Here is a 13930-nt window from a genome sequence, read left to right on the forward strand (position 1 = left end):
TAACATTTCAACTTTCTACCTGAAATTTTTTTAGGAACAAAATTGTATCTATTTTTCTCAGAAGAGAATTCCACAAGGTAAGAAATTGTAAATATAGTAATAAAATCAATATAGTTGAGTAAGGCTTAATTGCTCTTGATTTTTAAAAATTTGCTTCCATGTATTTATTTAATACCTTTTCTTTATCATAGGATTCTCACTAATTTATTAGCTACTGTTTTACTATGTCAGAATTTTAGTCCCTTTCTCCAATTTCTTTAATTTTGAGTCTTTTGTATGGCATAGTAATTTTATTATTCTTATTTTGATATATTACCACACTGCATAAATAGAATAGATAGTATTCTCATTTTACAAATGAGGAAACCAGTATTAGGATTGGCTTTGGGTTCTTTTACTAATCTTATACTGCCACCCAGCTGATACTTTCCTATATATAAAAGGTGTAATTACTAGGATAGTCTTAACTTGAAAGAAGTGCTTTCTAACTAGGAAGAACCTCATAGCCTGAGAAGTTTAAAAAACACACATATACAGACAAAAATATAAGCCATGAATACTGTAGGCCATAGTCAAAGGAACATTTATTAATATGAATTTCGTCCACCTCTGTTATATAGAAAAGTATTTCATAAGTATTTCCAATTTAGAATGAATGCCATAAATTTAAGTTACCTAGGTTTTTTTTTGTTTTGTTTTTTGTTTTTTTTGAGATGGCATTTTGCTCTTGTTGCCCAGGCTGGAGTGCAATGGCACGATCTCAGCTCACCACAGCCTCTGCCTCCTGGTTTCAAATGATTTTTCTGCCTTAGCCTCCTGAGTAGCTGGGATTACAGGCATGCACCACCATGCCTGGCTAGTTTTGTATTTTTAGTAGAGACGGGGTTTCTCCAGTTTGGTCAGGCTGTTCTCGAACTCCCAACCTCAGGTGTTCTGCCTGGCTTGGCCTCCCAAAGTGCTGGGATTACAGGTGTGAGCCACCGCGCCTGGCTGTATTTCTAGTTTTGAGCATGCCTGTCTACTTAAAGGTTATGTGTCTAGTTTTGATGGGTGGGAAATTAGAATTTCATCAAGGGGATGAAATGAACAATTTGATCTTGTGTTTTTCAGAATATAGTAATCCCCTCCCCACCAAATTATTTGTTTGTAGTGTGAAAATCAGGTATACTGGATTATAAACCAGTATCTTCTGTCCCAAAAGGCTTAATTTGGTTCAGACCATGCTTTACTGTTAGAGGCAGAGATTTAGATTGTTTTTGAGTAATCCAGTCCTATTCTAGGTCACTTTAGGTCTGAAGGGTCTTCAGATAATAGTAGTAACCACTTGGCTTACACCTAGCTCACATTTAAGCCTGTGGAAAGACTAAGAGTTTTCACATGTAGGTGGTGGAATACGGAAATGCAGATTGATAGTCTACTTGAAGTTATGGGACTTTGAAGTTTAGCAGTGTTTTTGTTGTTCAAAAATAGACTATGATATTAAAAAGATGTGGGTCGTCTGACCCTGATTTCTTATTGTGTATTAGGACTTGAGGTGTTACAGTTCATTTTAACTGAGGTTGAACGTAATACACAAAAATGTGGATCGTTTTATAGTTTTATAAAAGAACAGTTATTTTAGATACCTTTTTGTTTCACGTTCCACTCTTAGAATTCCTTATTAGCTGGCTTGATTTTATTTTTTCAGCTACGTGCTTTTAGATTGAAAAACAAAAAAACAAAATTCAGAATAGGTTGAAACTCAACACAAATTGCTGCCACGTAACAAAAGTGCTGATCAAGTTAAATCAACCCCTGTAATGTGTATTGAAAGGAAAACCTCTCCTCTCTCCCCCAATTTGAAGAACAAGCATTTTCCCTGCCAAGAAGTACTGACTTTAAATGGACCAGCTGTCCATATTAGGAGTACAGGGTTGCTAAGGTGACCATGGCTGTTTGGAGAAGAATGCAGCTGAGAGGGCAAGTTCTCGATGTGTGAGCTGAGGGAAGGAATGTGGTGTGATTGTACATCATTCCTCCTAATCACATGCTCACAAAGTGCTGTGTGGGCAGCATGTAGAAACTACAAGTCTGAGTGCCGGAGCTTGTGTGTGGTTAAAATCATTTTGTTTTCATGTAAGCCACAGGCTTACAGTTTAGATGAAAAAGGTCTGTCTTATATGTATGTGTGTGTTTGGGGTTGAAGTTGGGGACGGTGCTTTGATGGCAGATGAGATGGGAATGTGTCTATTTTGCTGGATGGATACATATTTTTTAATATTTTTAAAATAATTATTTATCTTGGAATAAATGTCATCTTTCCAGTTCATCCTTTTCAGTCATATATACAGTATTAATAGTCCCCAAGTAAATGATGTGTTCCTTGTAGTTGTGTATTTCTTTGGCACTGTAATTTCAGAATTATTTGGAGATTCCTAAAAATGTGTTGTCTACTCGTTCCATTTCTTCTTTTTTAAAAACTGAGTGTTTTTTCCTCAAGGCATCCAAAGTTAGGTTCTGGGCCTATCTGACAAATAAGTAGCCAATTTGGTAAAAATAATGATTCAAGGACAGTGAGAAGGGTCAAACTAACATCCCATTTACCAGAGATGCTGTTAAGATTTTACTATGGGCAACATTACTAATACTTGAAATGAGATCTAGATATAGGCGTTGATGTAGATACTTAAATGAAATGTGTTATTTTTGTTTTTTATCCTTTTTTCTTAATTCCTACAATGATGTGTTGATCTTAAATGAGGGCATAAATGTGATGTATTTAAGATATGAAGTAGTTGGAACAGTGGCAGCCCTGTATTACATGAGCATCATATTGTTTTTCACAACCAGATAGTCTCTTTGCTTTGAAATGATTGCTGTTTAAGTGATTAATTTATAAAATATGGAGGGAAAGGAAAGGATTAAAATAATTTGACCTGCTGGGCTCAAGCAATCCTCCCACCTAGAATGTGGCTAATTTTTATAAATGTTCCATGTGTATTTAGAAAGAATGCAAATTTTTCATTTATTAAGTACAGTGTTATATTTATGTCTAAGAACTTGTTAATTGTTCTATTCATATCTTCTCGGTTTTGTTTTGGATTCAGGTTTAGTTTTATTTGGGGACTGATTTGTCAGTTTCTCTAGTAAGAAAGACATGGTAATTAATGTCTCTCACCATGACTGTAGGTTTGTCAGTTTCTCCTTATAGATGTGTTAATTTTTGCTTTATTTATTTTGAATGTATGCTATTTTTTTTTTTTTTTTTTTTTTGAGAGGGAGTCTCACGCTGTCGCCCAGGCTGGAGTGCAGTGGCCGGATCTCAGCTCACTGCAAGCTCCGCCTCCCGGGTTTGTGCCATTCTCCTGCCTCAGCCTCCCGAGTAGCTGGGACTACAGGCGCCCGCCACCTTGCCCGGCTATTTTTTTGTATTTTTTTAGTAGAGACGGGGTTTCACTGTGTTAGCCAGGATGGTCTCGATCTCTTGACCTCGTGATCCGCCCGTCTCGGCCTCCCAAAGTGCTGGGATTACAGGCTTGAGCCACTGCGCCCGGCCGACTGTATGCTATTAAGTACATTAATAAGCCAAAATAATGAAACAATTTAGGATTAGAATTGTTTTATCTTTTTGTTAAATCAAATTTTTTATCATTATGAAAGGGCCCTCTATCTAAACACACTTTTAGCCTTACATTTTTTTAAAAATTGTTATTATTGCTGTTTTCTTGGATTAATATAGCTAGTGTAGTTTTCTTTTGGTTAGTGTAGTATTTTCATTCTTTTTTTTTTGAAACGATGTCTCACTCTGTCACCCAGGCTGGAGTGCAGTGGCGCAATCTCAGCTCACTGCAACCTCCATCTCCTAGGTTCAAGGAATTCTTGTGCCTCAACATCCTGAGTCGCTGGGATTACATACACGCACCACCATGCCTGGCTAATTTCTCTTTTTTTAGTAGAGATGGGGTTTCCCATGTTGGCCAGGTCAGTCTCGAATTCCTGACCTCAGGTGATCACCCACCTCAGCCTCCCAAAGTGCTGGGATTACAGGAGGCATGAGCCACCGCACCTGGCCAGTATTTTCATTCTTTAGTTTTTCATGTATTTTCGTTGGAGTTTTGTAAATAGAATAAGATTCAGTTTTATTTTTTGTTCTGAATGACAGTCTTTATTTTTTAACTGGAGAATTTCAGTCAATTGTGTTGCTGATAGATTTAGATTTTTTTTTTTTAACTTTTTTTTTCTTTTTTTGAGACAAGATCTCGCTCTGTTGCGCAGGCTGGAGTGCAGTGGCACGATCATGGCTTACTCTAGCCTCTATGTGCTGCTGTCAACGATCCTCCCACCTCAGCCCCTCAGGTAGCTGGGATCACAGGCATGCGCCACTATGCTGGGCTGATTTTTTAATTTTTTAGAGATGGTATCCTACTATGTTGCCTAAGTTGGTCTTGAATTCCTGGACTCAAGCGTTCCTCCTGCCTCAGCCTCCCAGAGTGTTGGAATTACAGATGTAAGCCACCATGCCCAGCTCTGATTTACATATATTTCTGTCCCCTTCTGTGGTTTTTCTGTTTATCCAATTCTTCCTCTCATTCTTGCCAGTCTTTTGTATTGAGTTAGACATATATGTTTGTCTCATTCCATCTCCTCTCCATACCTTGCATGCATGTATATTTGTTTATAATTAATATATTATTTATTCTTTTAGTGCTTGCTCTGGCTATTTTAACATGCTTTTCTTAGAAAAGTCCAAATTAGTATCTTTAATCTATTCCTGAATAATGTAGTAACTTAGTACTCTCTGGTTGTCTTCCTCTCAACCTGTAACATTGTTGTCTGTTATCTTAGTTTTGGCATATTCTTCTTATGCATACATACAGAATTTTAGACAAATTACTGTTTTAGGTAGTAAACCTTTGTTTAAATTTGTTTACCTAATTACTGTTTTCTTGGCTCATTGTTCCTTTTTGGATCTGAGACCTTTCGTCTATGATAATTTTTTTTCTACCTGAAGTATGTTGTTTAGAATTTCTTTCAGTGAAGATCCTTTGGTGAAAAAGACACTTTTTTCTTTGTCTAAAGATGTCTTATTTCAACTTCATTCTTGAAAGGTAGTTTCTCTGTGTGTAGAATTCTGTTTTCTCATCATATTGAAGACATTATTCCAGTCCTTTGACTGCCAGTATTGCTGTTGAGAAGTCTTAATTGCCCTTCCTTTGTAAGTAATCACCCTTTTATTTGGCTGTCTTAAGCCTTTTTTTCCTTCCCATTTAGTGTTTTGCAGTTTTGTATAATGTATTGAGGCATTATTTTTTTCATTTCCTCATTTTATTTTTTGTAATCCCACTTGGGATTCTTTGGGAGTTCCTGGATCTGAGGATAATAATCTCTTTGAATAATTGTGGAAAATTCTTAACCATTATCTCTTTGAATAATGCCTCTTATTTTCTCCTTCTATAACTCTAATTAGACATATAGTCTATTTTTCATGTTATGCCTTTTTGTCCTTTTTCGTCTCCACAAACTCATTTAAGAGCGGCTTATAGTTATAAATTCTTGCAGGAGATTTTCTTCTTTTTACCAGCGTCAAGGTCAAGCAGGCAAGTTTACTTGCTGTCACCTTCTACAAGGTAGGTTTGCTGCTCATTCATTTGTACTTTGTGGATTTGGGGATTTGCAACTGTATGCAAGGCAGTCTTGGACTATATAGTCTGTCTCCCGCAGTCTGCAGTTTTCTAAGCAGCATGATGAAATTACCTTAAAGTCAAGAGCCGCCTTTTGTAGCTTTTTACATTTGTGCCAGATTAGGAAAACATTTAATAATAAAATTTTAAAAATATGTATATAAAGCATTGTAGATTCCAGCAGTAGAGTCAGTCTGGACATCTAACCTACCATGTTGCTAGAAATAGAGTCCCTTGATCCATTTCAAATAACATACAACTTAGGTAAGGTTTGTATGAGAAACATAATACAGAATTCTAATCAGCCATCTCCCATTAACAAAAAAAGGCCCTGGCCTTAAGTTTGGTAAATTCATGCCTTTTTATATGTTTAAGCTAAAATAAAATGTTTAAGGTAAGGGGTGTGTGTGAGGGTGGTATGTGTGTTTTAATTTCCTGCATTATCCAACTAACTTCATGTCCATTTGAATTAAGATGGATTCTACTGAACTTCCTCTTTTATTCCTGACATTATACATTTGTCACCTTTTTCTCTTTGCAACAAAAATGACATGTGTTAAGTTTATATTTTTAAAAATTTAGGTTCCCTTATATTATTCAGATGCATTATTTTCAAAACACATTCATAAAAAGTGATAATACCCTATCTATAATTGTATAATCTTTCAACTTCATGGTCTTAGTCTATTCTCCATGAGTTTATTTCTATATTTTGTTATGCAGATTCCTCACAAAATAACATAAAATTTAGTTACACAGAGGCCCTCCTAGATGCAATGACACCCGATAGCAAGAGCACACCAAGAACCCAAATCTTGGTTTCTAATACTAGTTGATTATCCTTATCCTTATTCTAAATGCTTGGGATCAGATGTGTTTTGGATTTCAGGGTGTTTTGTTTTGTTTTGAGACAGAGTCTCACTCTATTGCCCAGGCTGGAGTGCAGTGGCATGATCTCAGCTCACTGCAACTTCTGCCTCAGCCTCCCAAGTAGCTGGGATCACAGGAACACACCACCATGCCTGGCTAATTTTTTGTATTTTTAGTAGTGATGGGGTTTCATCATGCTGGCCAGGCTGTTCTTGAACTCCTGGCTGTTCTTGAACTCCAGGCTGTTCTTGGCCTCCCAAAGTGCTGGGATTACAAGCATGGGCACCGTGCCTGCTTGAATTTCAGGGTTTTTTTTGGATTTCTAAGTATTTGCATATACATAATGAGATATCTTGGGGATGGGACTCAAGTCTAAACACGAAATTCATTTATGTTTCATATATGCCTTATACACATAGCCTGAAGGTGATTTATACAATATTTTAAATAATTTTGTGCACGCATCATGTGAAGTCGGGTGTGAAATTTTCCACCTGTGGTGTCATGTTGGTGCTCAAAAATTCTCAGATTTTCCAATTAGGGATGCTGAATCTGTACTCTTCTCCTTAAGGACCAGGGTTCCTTGGAAAAATGGCTCGATCTAGGACTAGGGCAAGAAACAGACGTCTAAGATCCACTTTGGGAGGCTGAGGCGGGCAAATTACAAGGTCAGGAGTTCAAGACCAGCCTGACCAACATGGTGGAACCCCATCTCTACTAAAAATACAAAAAATTACCTGGGCAGGGTGGCGGGCACCTGTAATCCCAGCTACTCAGGAGGCTGAGGCAGGAGAGTCACTTGAACTCAGGAGGTGGAGGTTGCAGGGAGCCAAGATCGTGCCACTACACTCCAGCCTGGGTGACAGTGTGAGACTCTGTCTCAAAAAATAATAAAAAGATAGACAAGATCAGCTTAGAACATCTTGTAGTGCCAAAAAAAAAGTAAAGAAGGGCTTTAACAAAAAACCCACAAAATGGGACTATGTCAAAGGGGCATAGGAGTCTTAAAAGAGCTCACAATGATCAAAGTTGGAATAATTTGAAGAAGAAAATAAGTAAAGTATAAAGTAGTATTGGATTATAACCCAGAGTATAAAATGAATATCCACGGGCTGATACTGATATGAATAAGTGATTGAATGAATAAATAAATAAATAAATAAATAAATAAATAAATGGAGAAGAGACAAATCTCCTGTACAGAAGATCTCCAAATAATTTGTCAATACTCCACCTTCATCATGGTGAGACACAATTCCCTAATCCTTAAGTGTGGGCTGTGCATGCCTTCCTTCCAAGAAGTTCAGTACTTCTTCCAAGAAGTACAGAAGAGTTCAGGGAGAAGTAACTTCACAGTGGAGAAATCTGACAGCCAGGTAGGTTGTCAGGGGTAACATCAACAGTGATAAGTCATGTTGATAATATGTTTTAAGGGCTTTGTTGTGATAAAAATGGCACTTTCTCTCTGTGATCCTCCTCCCCAAATCCCATACTCCCAGTCTAATTATGAGAAAAGTGTCAAATTCCAAGAGAGGAGAAGGCGTTTTCCAAAATATTTTACCAGTGCTCCTGAAAATGGTCAGGATAATCAAAAACAAGAAAAATCTGAAAAACTGTTACTGCCAAGAGGATCCTTAAGAGACATGATGACTAAATGTAATGAAGTTTGTTTTTTAAAAAAACCACAAAACTGAGTCCCTCAAGTATTTTTTTAAACCTAGAAGTCACCTACTTTGCAACTTTCATTTGATTTTAGATCACATCCCACTCTTGAATGCGTGTTTCCCCTGGAGCAACCCTCGTTTTAAAAAATTTAGTAAAAGAGGATATCAGATAACCAGTTCTTACAAACAGGCCCAACGTTTATTATGTTGCATTTGCTGCCATCTGAAGGCCTACTCACACAAACGGTAGAAAGTTGTGTTTATTAAAATCTTAACTTCTTTAATATTTCAAATTTTTAAACTTCACAGTAACCAAAATTCTTATGAAAATTATACAAAATACCTTAGAATGTATAATTTAGCTGTTTTTGTTTTAAAGGAAGTGTGTGTATATGTGTGTATTTGGCCTACTCTGTAAAAATAAAGAATATAGCATTAATGTTATTAGGCCCAGTTAGTCTGTATTCTAGTATAGTTACTGGTACAAAAGTAACACTGGGCCAGGTGCAGTGGCTCACACCTGTAATCCTAGTACTTTAGGAAGCTGAGGGAGGTGGATCTCTTGAGTCCGGGAGTTTGAGACCAACCTGGGCAACATGACAAAACTCCTTCACTATTAAAAATACAAAAAGTAGTCCGGGCGTGGTGGCTCACACCTGTAATCCCAGCACTTTGGGAGGCCGAGGTGGGCGGATCACCTGAGGTCAGGAGTACGAGACCAGCCTGACCAACATGGAGAAACCCCGTCTCTACTAAAAATACAAAATTAGCTGGGCATGGTGGCACATGCCAGTAATCCCAGCTACTCAGGAGGCTGAGGCAAGAGAATTGCTTGAACCTGGGAGGAGGAGGATGGGGTGAGCCGAGATCATGCCATTGCACTCCAACCTGGGCAACAAGAGCGAAACTCCATCTCAAAAAAAATAAAAAAATAAAAAAAAAAACATACAAAAATACAAAAATTAGCCAGGTGCGGTGGCATGTGTTTGTAGTCCCAGCTACTCAGGAGACTGAGGCAGGATGATCATTGAACCCTCGTGGTGGAGGTTGCAGTGAGCCAAGATTGTACCACTGCACTCCAGCCTGGGTGACAAGGTGAGACCCTGTCTCAAAAAAAAAAAAGTAACACTGTATTATTGTTAATTCAGGGGAAGTGGTTTTGATATAAATTTAGTAACTTTATGTAAAAAGTCTTATGCTTTGATGTAATTCTAACACATTTTTTTATAATTTAAAGAGATTGGTTTCAAATAAGTTATTTCTCCATTTTCAGAATTTTTCCTCACACACTCGAAAGATGATTTGATTATCTTTTTATTATTAAAGCAGGTGTTATCAGGGCCATATATTAGAAGCATTTATTGCCTCTAAAACCAGATGTAGATGGCGGGGGAGTATGTTCTGAATATTTTTCTTTACTGACGGACATAGTATAACAAACATATTAATTTGCAGCATTCTAATTAAAAAGTGAAAATGTGCATGCTGTCAGACCCAATCGTAAACAGGTTCAGCCTTATCAACTAGAGGAATTTAAAACCTTACTTTATGATACCTTTACCTTTGATTTATAGTTGGTTGTTCGTATCCATAGGTTGCACACCTGCAAATTCAATCAGCCACGGATTGAAATTATTTGAAATAGAAAGCAGTTTAAAAAATTACAAAATACAGCATAACAACTGTTTAGATAGCATTTGTATTGTAAGTAATCTAGAGGTTATTAAAGTATATAGGAAAAAAGTATACAGAAAAAAGACTAGCTCTGAAATTCTTTATTTTTTCAAACAGATTTTTGAATGAATCAGGGTATGTAAAGAAAAAATATTTAAACTAATATTGTTTGTAGCTAAACCATTATTTCATTGGTCTGTGATGTTCCAAACTTGTACTTTCAACCATATGTAACCATATTTCTGTTTTCACTGAAATAACTCAGATCAAAGATGTTGGTGTTGGAATTGCATATGGCAGGTAGTTCAAATATATTCAAAGTAAATTCTAGTTAATATTAAGTACCTTTTAATGTTAGAAAATGAAAGAGCTTAGGAAAAGTTGTAGGATGAGAAATCCAACATAAACAATTGCTTTACTCTTAGAGTATCTTCACCTTCACCTAGGCTCATCCCAAGACTGCAAAATGTCAAAGAGTGACCTAGCTTGGAGGAGATAGTGTGGCTTGGATAATGACTCTTAGGCGGTTGACTTACCCAGGTAGAGTCTTCAGGAGTTACATCTGCTATAATAACTATAATCCAAATGACAGTTTTTGAATCTATAGTACAAAAAGGAAAACATCTGGTGCTACCTCAGTCTTACGAGTATACTTGCTCACTTTGATAACAACATGGTAACATTGCTTCTAAAAGAAATTTTGTGATACTGTTTCTTAAATTTCAAATTATTTTTCTTGAGATAGCTGTCAGTGTACAGACAAATCTAAGTGATAATTTTGAGCCCCATTTTTGCAAGTCATCTCAATAAGTAACTATTAAGTAACATATGTTAATAAGTAAAAATGTAAAAGCATTTGGTTGTAGTTTTATTGATATGTTTGTACATTGCAGAAATTCAGGAACAAATTTTATGAATAAGAATGTTGCTATTTTTAAACAATATCTGATATTATTCATTCAACTAAAACTTATTAAGCATTTAATATCTGTCTGGCACTCTTCAGACACTGAGGATATTTCAGTGAACAAAACAAAATCTTTGCCACTGTGGAGTTTACGTTTTGTGGCGGCAGTGGAGTGAAGATAGAGAATAAAAAACAAGTCAATATGTAGTATGCCACTTGGTGGTAAGGTATTTTGAGAACAATGTAGTAGGGAAAGAGGAAAAGGTGTATCATCATAGGCTAGTGGGTAAGGGCTTATCTATTTCATATGTAGAGTGCTCAGGAAAATTCTTTAATAAATTGATTTGTGAACAAAAACCTGAAGCAAGTGAAGGAGGAAACTATGCTGATATCTGGTAGAAGAGCATTCCAGGTACAAGGAACAGTAGTTGCAAAGGACCTGAGATAGGGACATACTTAGTGTATTCTAGAAACAGCAAGGAGGCCGTTGTGGCTGGAGCAGAGTATGGAGAGTGAAGAATTTTAAAGTACATGATCAGTAGTGGAACGGGAGAGGCAGAAAATGTTAGGATCTCATAGAGACCATTGAAAAGTCCTTAATTTTTATTTTCAGAGGAATAGGGGAAGCCATTGCAGGATTTTGTCAGGAAAAGTTGTGAACCACATTGAAGTGGACAAAAAAAATGGCAAATGGGTGTCCTGTCTAGCTCAGCCATTGAGTTTATCTCTGGCTCATTTTGTGGGCAGGGCAGGGGCGGAGTAGGAAGGCTTTTTTTTTTTTAGAGTACTGGAACTTAACAGAAAACTTCTTAAAAATGCGATTGAATCATAAATATTGATGTTAAAATCCTCAACAAAATACTAGTGAAACCAAATTCAGCAGCATATCAGTGAGATTATATACCATGATCAAGTGGGACTTATTCCTGGAATGCATAGATGGTTCAACATATGAAAATTGTTCAATGTAATGTATGCATTAAAAGTATGAATGGGAGAAAACCACATGATTGTGTCAATTGATGCAGAAAAAACATTTGACAAAATTCAGCATCCTTTCATAATTAAAAAAGAAAAACACTAAAATTAGAAATAAAAGGAACCAGGTGTGGTGGCTCATGCCTGTAATTTTAGCACTTTGGGAGACTAAGGTGGGTGAGTCACTTGAGATTAGGAGTTTGATACCAGCCTGGCCAACATGGTGAAATCCCATCTCTACTAAAAATGTAAAAATTAGCTGGGCCTGGTGGCGTGCACCTGTGATCCCAGTTACTCAGGAGGCTGAGGCAGGAGAATCACTTGAACCTAGGAGGAGGGGGTTGCAGTGAGCCAAGATCATGCCACTGCACTCCAGCCTGACTCCATCTTGAAAAAAAAAAAATAAATAAAAAATAAAAGGAAACTACTTCAACATAGTAAAAGCTGTATATGAAAAATACAGTGAATGTCATATTCAGTGGTGAAAGACTGAAAAGAGATTTTCCTCTGAGATCAGGAACAAGGCAAGGATTCCCACTTTCACCAATTCTATTAAATATTGTAATGGGTATTCTAGCCAGAGCAATTAGGCAAGAAAAAGAAAAGCCATCCAAATTGGAAAGAAGTAAAGTAATCTCTGTTTACAGATGATACGATCTTATATGTAGAAAACCCTAAAGCGTTAGCAGTTTCATCTAACAATGAACAATACTAAAAGGAAATTAAGAAAACAATTTTGTTTACAATAGCATCAAAAAGAATAAAATACGAATTAACCAAAGAAGTGAAAGATTTTTACAGCAAAAACTATAAAACATTGCTCAAAGAAATTAAATAAATGAAAAACTTCTGCTTTTCATGGATTGGAAACCTTCATATTGTTAAGATATGAATACTAAAAATAATCTACAGAATCAGTGCAATTCCTATCTAAACCGCAATGATGATTTTTGCAAAATTAGAAAAGCCCATCCTACAATTCATGTGGAATATCAAGGGACTGTCAATAGCTAAAACAATCTTGAAAAAGAAGAACAAAGCTGTTGATTCACACTTCCTGATTTCAAAACTTACTACAAAGCTACAGTAATCAAACAGCATGGTATTGGCATAAATTTAGGCAGACATATAGCCCAATGGAATAGAATAGAGAACCCAGAAATAGACTGGCGTGGTGGCTCACACCTGTAATCCCAGCAGTTTGGGAGGCCAAGGCGGGTGAATCTCGAGGTCAGGAGTTCGAGACCAGACTGGCCAAGATGGTGAAACCCTATCTCTACTAAAAATACAAAAAATTAGCTGGGCGTCGTGGTGGAGGCCTGTAATCCCAGCTATTTGGGAGGCTGAGCAGGAGAATTGCTTGAACCTAGGAGACGGAGGTTGTAGTGAGCCGAGATCGTGCCACTGCACTCCAGCCTGGGTGACAGTGCGAAACCGCGTCTCAAAAAAAAAAAAAAAAACAAAACAAAAAACCCAGAAGTAAACACTTGCATATATGGGCAAATAATTTTTGACAAGGGTACCAAGACTATTCAGTGGGAAACGGACAGTCTCTTCAACAAGTGATGCTGGAAAAACTGGGTATCTACATACAAAATAATGGAGTTGGACCTTCATCTAGCACTATATACAAAAATTAACTTAAAATGAATCAAAAGTGTACAACTGTTGTAAGGAAATGTAGGGCAAATGCTTCATGACATTGAATTTGGCAGTGGTGTCTTGGATGTAACACCAAAGGCACAAACAATACAAGAAAAAACTTTTGAAACTCAAAACCAAAAACTAATTTAAAAATGGGCCAAGGACTTGAATAGACATTACACCAAAGAAGATATACAAAGGCCAGTAAGCATATGAAAAGGTGTTTAACGTCACCAATTATTAGAGAAATGCAAATAAGAAATACAGTGAGATACTACCCTCATACTCATATTACCCTCACACTACTCTTTTCTTTTTTTGAGACAGAGTTTCGCTGTATTGCTCAGGCTGGAGCGCAGTGGTATGATCTCAGCTCACTGCAACTTCCGCCTCCCAGATTCAAGTGATTCTTACATCTCAGCCTCCCAAGTAGCTGGGACTATAGGTGTGCACCACCACACCTGGCTAATTTTTGTATTTTTAGTAGAGACAGGGTTTCGCTGTGTTACCCAGGCTGGTCTCGAACTCCTGGC

At 36.9% G+C, this 13930-nt stretch overlaps 1 protein-coding gene across 9 annotated transcripts in view; it reads left to right on the top strand.

The window, feature by feature from the left end:
• FRS2 (fibroblast growth factor receptor substrate 2) overlaps positions 1-13930 on the top strand; it is a 109229-nt gene that overhangs the window by 61190 nt on the left and 34109 nt on the right. For 6 of the 9 annotated variants that reach the window (XM_015431186.4, XM_065524556.2, XM_045365598.3 and 3 more), the window contains one exon: positions 35-77. The exons of the other annotated variants lie outside the window; for them this stretch is intronic. The gene's annotated coding sequence lies outside the window, so the exon portion shown is untranslated. The remainder of the gene's footprint in view (positions 1-34; positions 78-13930) is intronic. 9 annotated transcript variants of the gene reach the window in all.

The sequence above is a fragment of the Macaca fascicularis genome, chromosome 11, assembly GCF_037993035.2.
Source record: "Macaca fascicularis isolate 582-1 chromosome 11, T2T-MFA8v1.1".
Taxonomy (NCBI): domain Eukaryota; kingdom Metazoa; phylum Chordata; class Mammalia; order Primates; family Cercopithecidae; genus Macaca; species Macaca fascicularis.